General features: G+C 36.0%; 1 long non-coding RNA gene across 1 annotated transcript in view; it reads left to right on the top strand.

Moving 5' to 3' along the window:
* The window catches only part of LOC309882535, a 29,662-nt gene extending 18,640 nt beyond the window's left edge, over positions 1-11,022 (top strand). The window contains exons 2-3 of the long non-coding RNA XR_014318311.1: positions 6,028-6,099; positions 10,811-11,022. This is a non-coding gene — a long non-coding RNA (uncharacterized lncRNA). The remainder of the gene's footprint in view (positions 1-6,027; positions 6,100-10,810) is intronic.
* Positions 11,023-18,147: the final 7,125 nt, after the last annotated feature.

Consider the following 18,147-nt stretch of genomic DNA (forward strand, 5'->3'; position numbering starts at 1 on the left):
GTGACTTTGTGATCCGAATGACTGCTCAAAAGACACTAGATTGAGACGCCAAATTCATCTCACATACTTCAACACATATACAATGGTAATGGCTTTCATTCTCAGTGAATCTGGGATGGATTTAAAAAGGCCTCTTAGATTTAAAGCTTTCTAAAATTCAATAACCATTCCCCTGAGCCACACAGTCCTTTCACTTACTCAAGAAACTTGTTCATGTTTTTTAAGAGGTTCCTTTTCATGTATGAGGTCTTCATTGTTTTCAGTAGCTTTCTATCAGTAGGAGATAGGATCTGTGGGCCATGTGAATAAGACTACTGAAAGATTTACTTGAATGTAAAAAGCTGCATACCATCTGCTACTACTTGCATGCATTTGTTTTGTACTGGTAAGCAAGGTGCAGGTACCTGTCTTTATACTGAGTTCTGACCCTGCTTCTGTCACCAACAGGGGGTTGCAAAAGCATAACAAAATGTAAGGAGAGCATTATGGATTTGGGTAGCACTCAGCAAAGTCTTCTTGCTTCCTGCCTCAGTTTCCCTTACTAGAAACTGGGGAGAGCAATGCTTAGTAAGAAGATTTTAAAAATGGATTTTTAAAAATGGGTTTATACTTGTGAGTTTTATTGAGCATATTCAGTATCGCTGCCACCTAATTTAGCTATCTACTAGTAGATTAAAAATAAAAGGGACATCTAGATTTTTAGCTGTGATAAGCCACTAGAAGGCAGTGTAGACAGTATGCTGTCTTGTTTTGTTCCAGAATGCTTCCTTGAAAGAGAAATATCCTTAGAAAATTCAAAGTACAAGGAAGAGCAAAGCTTGCTTCAAGAAAACCCTGTAGAAAACATATAAGCTTCATTAGTTATCAGGCAATATTTAACTGAACTAGTATGCTGAACAGATGCTGGTCACAAAAGGGTGCTTTTGTCTAACAATCATTTTGAGCATGGAGAAAAACAAAATGAAGAAAAAATGTAGGAAAGTTACCTGTGAAAAAGAAACACATATTCAGCCTAAAATAAAAGACTTTGCTGCCATCCCAAGACTTCCATATTTAAGCTGAGTGTTAATGGTTTATATGCACAGTCTCTTCACTGTCAGTGAAAGACTTTTTAATTCTTTGAAATTAACTTTTGATTAACTGTGACACATTTTGGGAGTGTACATGCAGCTGGTCATGTCAAGCTTCAGGGACGGAGCTGGGGACACTGGCATGCAGCATGAGACAGCATTGATCATAAGCTGCTGCCGGCCACACCTTTAGCTTCAGATGTTTTAAAACTCAACTATCTTGTAACAGTAAACTGAGTACTACCAGCATGGAAATAATTCATCAGGGATCAAAGCCAAATTTGGCTGCTAGTTCATAAAATTTTCAATGTAGTTAGTCTCTGTTACTGGGACCCTTCCATTAAGGCATCATTGTATTTAAAACAGAGTCTAGCAGAAGTTCTGATTTGAAGCTGTTCTCTGCAAAGTTGTGGGCTACTTGGAGGCAAGCAACACTGACACTGTGCTAATGAATGAATAAATTGATACAGTTTCTTCCCCAACAGAAGCTCATTAAATTGGTTAAGCAATTAGAGAGCTTTGCTTCTGTTGGTTTGGGGGCTAGTCTCTTCCTGGATACGTGCAGTGCTTACACCTTGTTGTCCTGGTAGGCACCACTGGAATAACCACCCCTGGCTCTGCGCACTCCAGATTGAGATGGGATGCTTCGTGCCAGCTGAGGATCCCTGCCCCAACGACCTGGTTCTGCTCCCATGAACGCAGTGTTAAAAGTCTTATTGACTTCTGTGTAAGATCTGATCTCAATTGAAGCAGAGGCAACAGGGAAAGTTGTGGTTATAGCTGTGTATATGGGTTGCATGCTGCAATATGTTGTACAGTTCTTTCTAGGGAAGTAGCACTTAGTGTATCTCATTTCCACTCTTAAAAGTTCTCCCCCATTCTTAACCTTAAGCTATATATAAATTTTGTTAAACAAATGTATAGAATTGACATTAATATAATCAGGTCTGTGCCCTAAATAATACTTTTTTATTGTAAAAATCACACATTTAATTTATGGCCACTTATAAATTATTTATTACTAATCAGTAAATGATTAGCAGACATTTTTCCCTTAGTTATTTTGGGCAGTGTTGAGTAGTATGGTAAGAACTAATGCATGTTATAATGTCTAAGTGCTACAAAATAATGGATAGTATCCTCTAGTAACGTATTTTAATATTATTTATACATGCCTCTCTCATATGTTATACAGTAGAGCTCCTTGCAATAATTTTACTTGAGAAAGCAATGCCTATACTCATTATGCACGTGTCCAAAATTGTCATCTTAGTTTATAGTTATGCTGGTATTTGCTATTTACCTTTTTAAAACATTAATGCTGTTTACTTCATCACTGTCTGGACCAGTGTAATAGAGAAAGAGAGTAGCTCTGCCCGAATCCTGCAGTGCAGGCAGTAGGCGGGCTCCCTGTGCCTGTGTGGAGCCCCACCAATGCCAGTGGGAGCTCACAGATGTGCAGGACCCTCACGGGCTGGTTGCACTGCTGGAGGCTGGCCTGCAGAGAACTGAGAGGATGTAGTGTAACCAATCCAACAGGGACTCGGATACAAAGCTCAACTTCTAGCATTTCACAGTGAACGCAACCAAACAGATAGCTCTGCTTTATGAATTGGATTGCCATGCTGTTATCTCCCTCCTTTTTTTTTTTTTTCATCATAAAATGCATGGCTCTAAATGCATTAAAAGGAATAAAATCTCAAAGTTCAAAGCTTTCCCAGAGCACTTGCTTATTTATTGTAAGTCTGTAACAGTTTGTCGAGTACACCAAATTATTTAAGCTGTGCCCCTTGTAGTAAATAATACATATATTTTTTGGTTTGTTAAGTACCAAAATAACATAGAACCATTTGGCTTCCTTTTTAAAATGCACCTTTAAAAGCCACTGGTAGAGTATTCCTATTGATTATTCATTAGTATCTATGTGGCAGGTTCCTAGTAAGGAAAGATAAATACTTTTAATGAAAATGCAGTGGCAGAAAAATAAACAGAATTGAACACTTGATATTTTAATGACTATATTTTCTTATGGCACTTCATAGGCACTTTTAAGCTGACTTCATGTGGAATATGGTCAGTCCAATAACTGCCTTCTGCTGATGTACTCAGTACAATTGCAGACAACTTAGGTAACCCCATGACTGACAGTGTGTGGTATTCTGGGCTTGCAGTACTATATTCAGTGATGATACGTAATGATGCTTCTCTGTACTTGTTTCAGATCTGGGCTGTAGTTTGTAACAGCAATAATACATAAAGGCATACTTTTAAACACTTTCAAAATATGTCTCAAAATGATGCAACCCTAAAATGGGACTTCTAAAATGAGGTACCAAGGTAACAGCACAGTTTGACTCAGGAGTTTGCACTTCTGAAGGTTTATCTGTATCATGCCACATGTTAGGCTGTTATTAGCTTGTCTAAGCACTAACAAACCTACATTGAGTGGAAATTATTTGAATTCATACAGCCAGGAGCTGGCAGAGAGAGCCCATGTTTGTCTGTACCTTATATTTTCAGTTTGGAGTTTCCCCTTCTTTCTTTCTTGGTAGATCTACTATGTGTGGGTTTCTGAGAAATACTCTGTTGAGTTCAGTTTAATTTCCCATGGATAGGTGTCCATCGATGCCTCAACTGTCTCTTCTTGTACCCAAACTGACACAGCAGTATGAAGAAGTAGTTATGACATAAATCATTTACTTTTTAAGTATATATTTCATTGTCATATCTAAATCATATTTAGGCATTTCAGACTATATTAAAAAACTACACTAAGTATTCTTAAAATTGTGGGTGAAATAATGTTTTTTAAGAGCTCACTGCTGTAAAAAGTGTGTGTGTGTCTTTCAATTAGTTCTCATTATGCTTTTGATCAATAAATGTTCTAACAACATAGCTTTTAAAACACTGCTTTGCAGTTCTCTGGTTTTGAGGATTGTGTCAGATTTCAAGTGGAAGGAGATAGTTTGAGATTTTGCTGGCTTTAATTCTGTTCTCAAGGGGAGAAAAATGAAGGCCTTGAGATTTAGTAGTCTATTTTTCTCTTATTGTGGCTTCCTTTTTTTGTGTGCATGTATTCATCTTTCATCATGATCTTGTTTCCACTGTCTCTCTCGCAGTGGAATGATGGTAATTTATACATGCCTGTTCATTGTATGCTCAAGGTTTTTTTGGTGGTTGTTGTTGTTTTCTTTTTCTTTTTCTTTTTCTTTTTTTTTTTTTCTGCCACATTTTCTTTAGTTTATTATAAAACAGTTTCATCTCGCTGTTCCTTTTTACTGTTTTCTTTAATTTTTTGACAGTGAAGCATTTTCCCAAGATGGCAGTGGGAATCCTCTGCAGGCTCTGAGAAAACAGTAGACACAAACATGTAAAATTACAGCACTAGAATACAACGTTCTGTGTGTATCTTAGTAAATATGAGTATATAAACTAAAGATTGAATACGATTCAAAATCTGCATTCTTGCAAGACATATCTTCTGTATGAAATTTGGACATTTGAGATTTGCAAGGCATTAGAAGATTTTAAGATTAGAACATTTGAAGAAAACAGATGGCCTCATCTTATTTAATTTAATTAAAGTTATTTAGTATGGAGAAGGGAGAAGGCTAACTGTCTCCAGCATAAAAGCTCTGTAAATACATTAGCTCCTGAGAAGCCTGCAATTCGAACGCTGCCACTTTGCTTTTTAGATGAATTAGATGTTGTCTTCTTTCATTCTTTATAAATGGTGAGGCAGAATAACTTCTGAAGTTCTTTTAATACAGAAGGGTGCACAGGTATGCAGCCTTGTATTGCAGGAAAGTTACTATTTAACAGTGAAAGTGCAATTCAGACCTATCTTTCACAGAATCACAGAATCACAGAATTTTCTAGGTTGGAAGAGACCTCAAGGTCATCGAGTCCAACCTCCAACCTAACGCTAACAGCCCTCCACTAAACCATATCCCTAAGCTCTACATCTAAACGTCTTTTGAAGACTTCCAGGGATGGTGACTCCACCACTTCCCTGGGCAGCCTGTTCCAATGCCTCACAACCCTTTCAGTAAAGAAGTTCTTCCTAACGTCTAACCTAAAACTCCCCTGGCTCAACTTAAGCCCATTCCCCCTCGTCCTGTCACCAGGCACGTGGGAGAACAGGCCAACCCCCACCTCGCTACAGCCTCCCTTGAGGTACCTAAAAAGAGCGATAAGGTCACCCCTGAGCCTCCTCTTCTCCAGGCTGAACTAGCCCAGCTCCCTCAGCCGCTCCTCATAGGACTTGTTCTCCAGGCCCCTCACCAGCTTTGTCGCCCTTCTCTGCACCTGCTCAAGCACCTCCATGTCCTTCTTGTAGCGAGGGGCCCAAAACTGAACACAGTACTCGAGGTGCGGCCTCACCAGAGCTGAGTACAGGGGGACGATCACCTCCCTAGCCCTGCTGGTCACGCTGTTCCTGATACAAGCAATCTTTCACCTTCACATTGTCTTAGACAATCCCAAAGATCTATTTTCAATTCAAAAATATCTTCAACATAGAGTTACTTAACAGTACAAATGTCTCCCTCACCTTGCATGCATGATGAAAAATATTGCACAATCTTGGATTGTGAGTTGGACTGGGCTCAGAGTGTGCAGAACTGGAGAGGGTAAAGGCAGAGTCAAGGAGCATGTGTTATGTTTCTGTACTCCTCATTATATGTATACCAGTCAACATCTATAAGTTGACTTGTATTTTTAGATAACAATTTAGGGGAAGTCTTTGCAGCAGAGAATTATAGGTTTCTATCGCAATGGGTCTAATCTGAGATAAATTTCACACTGTTCTTAGCAAGGCAATGTGCACTCTACAGTTCAGGATTTTGTGCTGTAGTTTTTTTGTATCAGTTTTTCTTCAGGATGACTGTATGACTAGATCCTGTGTTGTTGTCTGGTTGTTTTTAAGTTTTTTTCTTTTTCTCATGCTTATTCCCAGATTCAGAAATGTTAAGAGAAGAATACCTACAGTCTTCAAATCTGAGCTCCTCTGTATGCGGACCATGGGCAGGTAATAGCAAAGCATATATTTTAAAAGATACTAAATATTAAAACCGTTTAAGCAATGAGGGGAGGGAGGAATGTTTCCAAGGAGCTTCACACCTTCTATGGTAGTCTGTTATAGTATTTAATTATCCAGAATAATTTTGAACAAAAATCAGTATACTTGGCCTCATTAATGTAAGCCAAAGAAGAGCTTTTTTAAAGCAACCTCCAGACAGGATTTGTAAACATCAACTTCATTTTTATTTGGTACAAAGCACATTAACAGCAGCAGCAGAGAGAGAGCTAAAATTTTACAAGTAGAGAATTAATCACAGCGGGTGATGACAGGCTGGTAAAGTGTCTCATTAGTAAAAGAATAACAAGGAGTTTAATGGAGAGTCAGTGTTTTGTAAGTATAATGGCCTGGGTTTTCAAAAGGGATTGGTGATTTGGGAATGCCTGTAGATTTGATACCAGTTCAAAACACCCACATTTTAGAAGGCATTGAGAACATTTTTCTGCAGCCACTTTAAAGTTTTTTGAGGGTGATCATCTCCAAATCAAACTGTTGTATCAGTCTGAGAGAAAATTCTTGACTAAAACACTTAGTTTCACAGTATTTTAGGAGGCAACAGCGTGGTTTTAAGAGGCAGATTTGCAGCTAATATAAAATATCTTGTACCCAGACAAAATAGATAGAACAGTGCCAGATTACAGTAGCTGACATACAGCCCTGTTGTGAACTCTCTGCAGTAGAAAAAGGCTGCATCATTCTAAGCGAAAGTTATATGTTATACGGAAAGTTAAATCTCCTCTCCACTCTGCAGCAACAGCACTTACACAATACGGTATTTTGGAAAGGCTTTATTCTAAACATGCATTCTGCTTGCAACAGATGTAACTAATGCAAGATCTATTCTGGAAAAGGGCACAATAAATACAGCTGGCAGAAGCAGGAGACAAAACCATAAAAGACAAGAACAAGCCATAACTTGAATGGATGCATTAGAAACTGGAAGTTATGAGGAAGAAATTCCGATATTGTTTTAGCTATTTTGAGGATCAGCCAGGAGTTTGATGGCAGGCATGCTGGGTAGTTTACTCTTGTTAAATATAGCTAATCCCTTCTAACAGATTATCTGTAAAAGCATTTTTTTTCTCTTTAATCTTCTTTGATACACTTAAAAATATTATTTTGATTGGCCTTTAATCTCATGAGTGCCTTTTCCTCAACTACTGAGCGTATAATTTATATAACCCTGTAACACAGTATACTGCAGGTAGGCATTTTATGGCATGTTTTATTTATATTTTACTGTTGATGTGTGCCAGAATGGTGTTTCTGTTGCTTCCAGTTTTGCTCATCAGAGCAGACAAAACAATGGGCAAAGTATCTTGAAATAACTATAGGTTAAATCACAAAGGGGATTTAAGCAATGTCTAAATTCTTTGAAGCCCGCACCTGGTATAATCTGTTCATAACAAGTTCAGAGACTAAATAATATAGGAAGAAGTATGCTCCAAAAAACAATTAATGAAATACAGTCTGTTAGTGCAAGAAAAACTAATTTTTCTTTGAAGACTTACACCTTTCACCTCCAATAAGTCTATCGAAGTCAAGTAAGAATTTCGATGCCACCCTCCAATCTACTGAAGTCATAGTGAAAAGATTTTAGTGTTCATTATATAGCCAAATTATTACTAGATGTTCAGTTCACAATAAATCTACTTAGGGTGCTTTGTTCTGATGAACTCATTTAAATGTATTATATTAAAAAATTACATTTTCAGAAGCTTCTCTAGACATTTCTTAATCGGTTGTCATGGTGATGTCACTGATTACAGTTTTTAATGTCCCATTTGAAGATTGTGCACTACTTAATGATCCAAAAAGTAGGTCTAATTTCTTTAAAGAAAAAAAAAATCTTTTCATGGAGTGAATTACAGAGGTTAGTCATAGTAAAAAAAAAAAAAAAAAAAAATGAAAAATACAAATGATACAATGTAAAGGAAGATTTCCTTACGATGTACTACATAAAGTACCTTTTTAATAAATATAGCAATAGAATAAAAGAGATGCAATCACTAAAAATGTGGATTTGTGTAACAGTAAAGAATACCTGAAATATCCTTGTGCAAGGATTGTCTTCATTTCTCCTTAAAATTACGAAATGGTAATGGTCTGGAGAGCACGTGAAATTACTTTATATTTAAAAAGAATTTGTTGTGGCATATTTCTCAGTTCCTGGCTGGACTGTCACTTTGATTTAGGTAGCTTTGCAAGCTGCAGGAGAGATCTAGGTGGAAATTCAGTTTCAGCTTCACCTGAGCGTGCTCCACATTTGGGGAAAAAAATTCTCATTACCTTTCCATCCTTAAAGGATAAAATGTCACTAGTCATTGCTCTAAAAAGTTTAAAAGCATTCCTTTTATCAACAATATTATAAATTTCAATAAATATTTTTGTATATCTTTTAAATCTTTTTAGGTGTTGTAGACTGCAAAATTGCTTCTATGCATGTTCTTACTGTCCATCCAGACAGTCAGAACAAGATACATGAACTTCCTGTTACAATGCTAGTTGCTGTTTTCTCTGATAAGGAGAACATAGTTTTCTATTTAAAAAACAATTTTAATTTAGGTCCATTTCCAAAACATTGAGAAAATTGTGTGGAACCCCTTACTATTCATGAACACCCACAGTGTTGAACGTATTCTTTGCTGCATCCACAGGACATACCTCAAGCTCTTTTACTTAAGATAAGTTGAAGATAAATTTGTTAATAGGGAATACAGGGCAATTTTAATTTCATACTTTTTTCTTTTGAGAGGATGGTCTTTACGGTTTGCAAAATGTTTCCTATATTTATTTTTTTTTTCAGATGTTGCATTTAAATTCACAGCTTGAGCTAACAGTTTCTTTTTTAGAAAGATGTTTGCAGGTCAGGCCTAATCTCTTGTTACAAAATCAGTACTCGACTGCATTGTAGCAGGTTGGAACTTAGCTCTCTCATCATACTTGTATAATAAAAATCGTGTTGTTACCTCATCCAAGCTCCATGACTTGCATGTTTTGTGTCTAGTGTTTAAAGCTAACCAGGTCTCCAAACAAATAACTGTCCTGATAACCTCCAAAAGTTTTATTAATGTTTATCCATGATGAGTGCAAGTACTATGTAAAATAAATAAAGAATAAAACCACAAATGTCTTTTGAGAGATATTAGAAGGTAGTCAGAAGAGAAAAACCTATGAAAGTTGCATGAGTTGTGTATTATTATGCATATGCTACAACAGCCAGAACATTAAATATCTGTAGCTCTATTGCAGCCACAAATACTATGTTTGGCATGTAAGAAGTCTGGACTGTAGAAAGAAAGTGTTTTTATTCAGTTAGAGGTTTAAAGATAAAACCCTTCAGAGCTGAACCTAATTGTCCTTTGAGGTATGTGTTAAGGTCAAAGCTGTACTTGATGGTAATTATAGTTACCTTCCCATGAAATCTTTGCAATTGTACTAAAACAGTATAAAAACTCCTGAGCTTTTACTGTTTTTACTGCAGACAGAAATAGTGTTCCTTCTTTCTTTACAGTATATAGTGCTAATTTAAAAGATCATTGTATTTTATTCTTTTGGTGGTTATTACCGCAGTTGAACTGATATCAGTAAAATAAACTTCACAAAAAAAAAAAAGGTTAAAAGGAAATACTAAGAAATAATATTTTTTTTAAATGGTTATTCTAATCAGGAGGCCATCCTACTTAAAAACCCAGTCAAGAAATGAAACACCTTTTTTTTTTTTTTTTTTTTTCCAAAAGGCAGCCATCCTTTATTGGGATTCAGTACCCTCAGAAAGTACTTCCCTCAGTCATTAATGGGGAGAAAAGCTGCCACATACCTTTGCATATTCTTGCAAAAACTTTGCACATTTTTTGTAGTGTAGGATCTGCCTGAACAACAGTACTTTTTAATAAAGCAAATAAATGTAACACAGCAAAATACTTCTCACTAACCAGTCTCCCTGGCTTTCAATTTTCTAGAAATGTCAATTTTATCTAGAAAGGATACAAGAAAAGAAAAGGAAGTAAAACAAACCCCAAAGCTCTCATTTTGCATTCCTCTTTGTTTACTGCTTATAGGGCTGAGACTTCCAGGCTCTGACAAATAATCCACCTTTTTGTAAGTCCCCAAATCTGCTGTTTTGCTTTCAGCTTCAAGTCTGCATAAATTCAGTCACTATTTCCATCCTTTTTACCTTCTTGTTCTTGTTCTCCAAAGTCAGGTTGCTATGAAACATTGTACCATTCCTGTTGACGTGAAAGTGTCTTGATGGTTGTCAGCACTTAGCGGCAGATTGCCAGGGTTTGTCCCCTCAGCAGCCAGCATGCTCCCTACCTTGTCTTGTCTAGAAATCCTTCCTGCCTTTCTTCATTTCAGCAATTAGCTTCCTATCCCCTTTGGCACATCATCGCAATCCCCTAGGCTTCCTCAGGATGATCACTTCTATTTTGTGGTCTGTGTCCCTCAAATTATTATGTAGAAGCACTCTATTGAAAGTATTTCTATTTCAGTTAGCTTTAGGAGAATGTTTTTGAATGAGTAGATTTCTATACACTTCATCGTAGTTCCATTGTTAGGTATAGTTTAAAAAGAAATACATGTAAGATTACAGGTAATTGAATTTTAAGTCATCTCATTTCTTTAGCATACTTTGACTTAATGGTTTTTCTTATTTTAGGTAACCTATTCTATCTTCATTTGCACTGAGTCAAAGAAATTCCAGTGTTCCAACCAGCCTCTCCATGGACCATTCACAGATCCTTCATTTTCTCAGCCAAACTTAAAAGGTAAACATTCCTTCTGTAGAAATGTTCGGTCCAGTCTGTACATATGCATATTCAGCTTCACTTCTTTCAGTAGCTGTTTTTTTTTTTTGTTTGTTTGTTTTTTGTTTGTTTGTTTGTTTGTTTTTTTGAGGAAAGGTAACTGCCAGAAGAACAAAGGAAATTTTGAAGGGTAGATTATATAAAGAATGTTATTAACAGTACACAGCAGAAATATAATTTAAATGCTTTCTCTGCTCATGACAACGGATTGCATATTATGTATTATTACCATTTACCTACTATAACTGCAATCCTCATTTGTTCACAATGATGGTATATTTATGGTCATGCAATAGCTTGTTTAGGCCAAATATAGGTCATTACATTTCTGTGAAGTACTCAACACTTTGTGGCTTTATATGCTGACCTCTCCTCTCTTGGCTTAAATTATTTCATACTAACATATGCAAATTTTCCCTTTCTCTCTCTTTCTTTTTCCCTACTTCCCCCCCCCCCCCTTTTATTCCTTCATTTAACTGATGGAATTTTAATTCACTATTGTAGACTGAGTGGCATGCATTCACTCTAATGGTCAAATGATTAGCTCTTTAGGGTGGCATAAAGGATGCTAAAACACATATATTTATTTGTCATTGAATATTCAGAAAAGATCATGATCTTACATACAGTTCAATAATAAGATACATGGTAGAAAGTTGATTTTCCCTCTAAACTTGAGACCCTTTCCATACTGGCATTCAATTTGATTAATGTTTACATTAACTGCAATTTATTGGTCACTTGCTCAGCAGAAGCTTTCCAAAGACAGATTATATATGCTAATGTGTTACTATTTACATACCCATAAAACATCCACAGATTACAAATTGCAAAATGCAGGACTAATTAACACTGATTGACAGACATGTATGCTGATGTGATATATTGGTAAAACCTGATTTTCAGCTTCTTTTCGTCAGGATCAACGTGTTAACCATCATTCTGAGGAACGTCTGAGCAGACATTAAAACACACCAGTAAGACCCTATTCATATATTCAGCCTTTTTTTTTTTTTTTTCTATAGACCTAAATAGTTAAAGATAGGAATGACTCTCAGAAGTATCTGCTTTGAAAATCAAATACCATTTACCTAACCATGTAAGTAAAGACATACCGGTAAAGCAAACCAAGGAGGATACTCACAAGACTGATTCACATAGCCCAAGAAATACATTTTAGTATAGATGAAAACTGAAATATTTCTTTTTTACGTATTGTTCCTAGATATTTTTAGTGTGATGAGAATAGGAGATATGATAAGAAGGAAATTGCAACGTAAATAAAATCAAGAAGGAAAAATTTTAAGGCAATGAGTGCATTCAGAGATCATCATGTGTGTAGTACATTAGAAAAGCAACAGCTTCCATTTCTGGTAAAGGAAATGTATCAAAGAAAAAAAAAAAGCAAAAGCACTTTATTCTTGTATTGCTTACGTACAATTACACATAAGTGCACCATATGCTAGTGGGCAGCAAGACTAAGTCAGATGTGAAGGTTTGTGAGAGGAACACACAGGAAAGAGAAATTAGCATGAAGAAGCCGGCTGATCTTTCTCACAGCCCATAATCAGAAAGGAACGTGTCATTCCTGTTTACTCCTAGGCAGTGCTAGAAAATGAGTAGCATTAAACATTCAGCAACATTATTCCTTTTCTATGTCTGCATAAATTTTTAACAGTTGTGATGTCCAAAATAATTTGTATAAGTTTTAAAGCTAGGAAATGTGTTCATTCATAATACACCTTAGCCAGTCAGTCCAATAGATATAGTTTCTGAGTACTGCCCATAAAGCCTGTATTGGACTATTTTTGAATGAATCAGAAATTAAATTTTATATTTGTACTATCTTCCTTCACAATATAAGAAGTTAGTTAAGTTTTGGCCTACTAAAAGATGCCCCAGAAAACCTCTGCCTCTTTTGTCAGATACACCTTTGCCAGCACATGTGCACTCACACCTACAACTTACTACACCTACCTTCTTTTTGTCATCACTGGTGATACAAGATATATTTCATATATATATATATACTAATAATATATGTACATACACATATTTAGTATAACACATGTTTTTCATTTGAAGTTGTCATTCTTGAGGAATGCCATTTCAAGTGTGTTGATACAGTAAGTCCTATTAGTGCTTTTATGGTCTCACATACATACCTACCAATCTGTACTTCACATATATACCAGACCAGTCTTCAATCTCCCCACTTTCCTTGATGTTTCCTCTCCATCAGCTATAAAAGTCTTTCAGATGGTAGAGGAATATGTCATATTTTCTCATTTGTTGTGAACAAGGTTCAGGTCATCCATGCAGTCTGTTCAGCTACCATAATTGCTTCCTCTTAACAGGTGGGGAATGCTTTGCCAGAATATGACAGTAAAGGAAGTAGATTCATGAACTTAAAGAGCTTTTTCCTGCCTAGTCTGATCTCCAAGCATTTCAAATTTTATTAACCTCTTCTATTATCTGTTTTATTATTCTAGTGCATAATATCACACAAGCAATGTGGTTGGACTATCAATAAATGGCCCTGCTATTAGAAACAAAGCAAGACTGACATAAAAAAAAGAGAGATCTGACTTTCTTCTCTGGTCAAAAGGACAAAATAAGGCAACCTGACTCATGTCCTTGGCAACTTTGCTACCAGAATTTCCTTCTAAACATACCTGACTGCAGTCCCCCAATATTGACAAATGCTTCAGCTGCAAAAGGGCTGTTAGCTTCAAAATGAAGTATTTTCTTGAAAACAAACAGAAAACATACAGAGTATGTAAATACATGTTTTAGGCATTAAAAAGTTTAGGACTCAAATGGCTTCAACTTTCCAACTTCTGGTGAGACCTCTGTAGCACTAACTTAGTGTGCAAGTTTGTATTTCTATACAGGATAGCATTTGTTCCAATCTAACCTTCTCACATAGAACATTTCTATAGTTATTTCAGTTACTGAGTTTAAATTTTTCTCTCGATCCACAGTATGAAAATTATACTGTAACCACAGATATTTGTCTGGAAACCAGTATAGTATCAGTATCATCTGCTGATTTTTGTCTTCTGAGTTCACCCAAAGTGAAACAATCATTCTGGAAGACTATGCAGTATGGATATTAGATTAATCAGTTATGTATTTGTCAAGAGAGAAAACATAAAGAAATATATGCCCTGTATATTTCTACATTTAATGAATAAATTATGGAAACAATTGCATGTGTTCACAGAAGAGAAAATCTTACTCAAGCATTTACAAGTACTTTATTCAACCATGTTGTAGATATAATGCCTCCTTCCCCCTCTGTTGTACTTCACCAACAACCAAACCAAAAGGTTTTGTGCATCTCTTCATTTTGTTGGGCCAGACAACAGTAAGGGAAGGTGTGTGGGGAGATATTTCACAGGAAAAATAAAATCACCCATTGTCCTAATTGAAAGAAAAAATAGCTTTTCTGAATTATCCAATGTAGTTTTTGAAAGTAAGTGAAGAAATTGAATTTTGAGTCATGCCATTATTTGGTTATTTGGAAGAAAGGAGGGTATACCAATAATAATAATTTAAAAAGCATCCAAACATACACGTATTCTGTTTATTTATTTATTTATTTATTTTCTACTTAGGAATTGGCTAATAGGGAGGGTAATGTGGATTATGTAATGGGCTACTTCACTACTCTGGAACAGCACAGCCTAATGGGAAATGTATGTAGCTTCCTGCATAGACTGGGGAAGAAGTAAAACAATTTCTTTGCCAAGGTGTCAGAAACAAAAGTAAAGAAAGCTTCATCCCTTTGTGCTGCAGTACAAGCGTACAGGGAGTCACAATGCATTCTTCTAATGAAATGCTACTGAAAGCATATCTTGATTTCCCTGGCAGTCAGACCACTACAAAGCTGCACCTGTTTTCTTCCTAGTACTCTGCACTTAAAAGTGTGGCTGAAGTTTAACACTGCCAATAGCAGGTCCTTCTTAGTGAACAAAATTGTATGTCAAAAGTTGCATACAGGAATGACAGAACTGTGTATCCATATTAGGTGTTTGTATGCCTTCAGATCCCATAGACCAGTTTAATGTTATATTAAGGCTCCTCAATATGGATAAGAAGTATTCCAAGAAATATTTTTTCATATAGATATGGAGCATCCTTCTTCACTGATGCAGAACAACTGCCTGCAGATCAATGAAAATCTGCTATTTTCACCCATTGAAGAGATATAATGTATTTGTCTCCATTCCTAATTCAGATGAAAAAATCTCTCATGATATATTCTTCTGTTAGTTTGTTGGCATAGAGACAAATACCCAGTAAAGTACAAAAAAGTGCCCGTGATAGTTAGGAAAAAAAATCCCTAACTTGTGTTAGTGCTAATAATTAAAATATAGGAAGCTACAAGTCAAGAATCTGAAAGCCAGAAATGAACACTGATTTCTCTCAGTTTTAGGCCTTTGAAATACTTTTAAAGTACTTTTGATTAATCTGAACTCTTACCATTAAAGAAGCTCATCATACTGTATCATGCAGTGTTCAGATGCCCTAACTTTTGAATGCTTGCCTCTGTGGTGTTAATAGAGCATTAATATGCTCATGTTTAGATACATCTGAACATCGTTTTTAGTTTATAATGCAGTAATTGTTTTGAAAACAGTATATAATCACAAAGTCTATATAATCTATTTGTAACATTGGCTAGAAAGTCTCTCTTGAAGCTTGTGAAAGTATCAGATAGTTACTTTGCCAGAGGAAGCCACCTATGACCATCTAAGTGTGGTACAAGCTATTGATTTCATCTTGCCCAAAATAATTTTTTGTACTAAAAGTTGAGAAGTTTCTTAGTCAAGTCCAAGTAGTGTCTTAGATTCCTGCCAGCATCCTATCTGAAACAACTTCTTTCAGTTTTAACATCTGTCATTATTCACGTCTGTGCGCTTCCCTGTTGTCTTCTACATGCAGTTGCTGGAAGTTGCTATGTAAAAACAATCAAGCAGCTTTTCCTGTCACATTTGGTGAGTGCAGATCATTGTGAGATGCAGAAATAATAGTATGATTTAAACTTTAAGTAAATCGAATGCTGTATATTTATGTTTGTGTGCATACACGTATGCACACATGAAAAGACATACATCTCTTTATACACTAGCCTGTCTCATGCACTCACAGCCTATGAAGTCCTGTATCTGGGCTTTTTTTCAGATAACCATTTGCACTTCTCGTACCAAATCAATCTCAAAGTGGTAGCAATTTAAAAAAAGTCAGTAAATCTTAGGGAAGTAAGTGAAAGGTCATATGTTGGGAACAAAGAGAAGGAACATCAATTGTATGCAGCAAATACTGTTTATCTTTTTCATTCATCTGACAGTTTTGAAAAATTGTGTGTTATCTAACAATTGAAAATAGAAGAATGCTAACATTTTTATATTAAAAAAAAAAAAAGCTTGTTCTAGACTTTAATTTCCAAGTATTACTTTCAGTACATTGATAATTTAATTTAGTGCAACTTTTAAAAGCAGAAAACCTACAGCTGCCTGTTGTACCCTATGCGGTTTCAATACTTGTTATAATCTGATGTGTAAGTTAGTGTACCTTGAGGAATAGGGAGTCTTCCAATTTATTAGCTGAAGTATCTTACATCTTTCGATGCTTGAAAAAATTTTATATTGACATATCCGGAGTTTTTATTGAAGTTATATTAGTGCTATCTATCAGGGATATGCTAGAAAATCTATAACTTCCACCAAAATGTTGCCCATGTGAGCAATTCAGTTTATGAAGTACAATCTTCTCAGGCTGGCTTAGTGCCTCCTGGTTCATTTTTCAAGCTATGTGATGTTTAATGAATTTGTCAAAATAAAAACTAATACACAGTTTCACGTCTATCATCAAATTATGCTTTCCAATATAGAGCTAAAAGTATGAAAAAAGACACCTATATGAAGGTCTGCAAATGGAAAACATCTCAGGTCTATGCTATTCTATTTCCTGTTTTGACACTTCTTTGCAGTCTCAGAGCTGTTTTACTTTGGTTGCAATTACACTGGGAGTTTGTCCAGATAAAGTAATGACACTGTTTCATTATGTGAAGCATGTAGATATTTGTCTGCGGTGCACCATCAAGCCAGTCAATATATTAGCGAAAAAATAAATAAAAGGAGAGGTTGAGAGGTCTTTATGACCTTGTTTAAAGCAATCTCAGATCCCATTTTCTAAACTACTAAACAGAGATTTTCAAACTCATTTGTTTTACCTTACATATTAAGTCAGAACGTTACATCAAGTAACAGACTGACATTTTTAAAAATAGCTTGACATAATGTTTGCCCTTTTTATGTATGCTGCATTGTTTTCCTTGGGCCTCAAGTTTCTTTGAATAAAGCTAAGAACAGTAAACCTTTAGGAATACTAAAAGGGAAAATTAATTCTCTCTGCCCTGTTCTGCAGACATGAGTAATATATGTTATACTGGCTACCAATTTTCATAATCATAGGCAGTTGTCAATCATCATAAATCAGTCTCTGCCATGACCTCTGTGGGATTAAGCAGGTCACTCAGAGTGCTTCACACGTTTTATTTTTCTGTTTTGATGGAGTGAAGTAATGGCACAGTGGCAAGAGGAGAGTCACAAGACCTGTAACTTCAATCAGGTGCCATGTGTGCACTCCCAGATACAGTCGGGGCTTCGGGACTACAAAGCTGTGCTCTCACTGCAACTGCAACCAGGAATGACAATTCCCCAGCCTTCCCACATGCAAGTGCAACGTTCAGGCATATTAAGCTAATAAAGCATATTAAAAACCCACTGGGGGAGCACTGCTGATTATGGAACATAAACTAGCCTAACCTTACAGCACAGAGAGGCTTCTCGTGGAGAACATATAACCATCAATAGAGATATTCCCATGTTTCATCATTAAAAAGTATATCTTAAGAGTATCTTTTGTAAGCCCGTAGTGTCAGTTGCTGAGCTGAAATGATGTGGCCTTGAATTTACTGGAGTGATGCTGATTTATGTCTGCTGATATAAATTTTATACATGTGGATGCTATTAATACTAGCACATGGATAGAATAACATTTAAATGCCTCAAATTCATCTGAACAAATAGCTTGCTGGCCTGTAAAAACTTGTGCTGTTAATAGCTTATCATGATACTGTGTGTGCCTTGATGCATTGGAGTGTAAGCACAAGCTTAGA

This window comes from Aythya marila, assembly GCF_965140915.1.
Source record: "Aythya marila genome assembly, chromosome: 12".
NCBI classification, from domain to species: Eukaryota; Metazoa; Chordata; class Aves; order Anseriformes; family Anatidae; genus Aythya; species Aythya marila.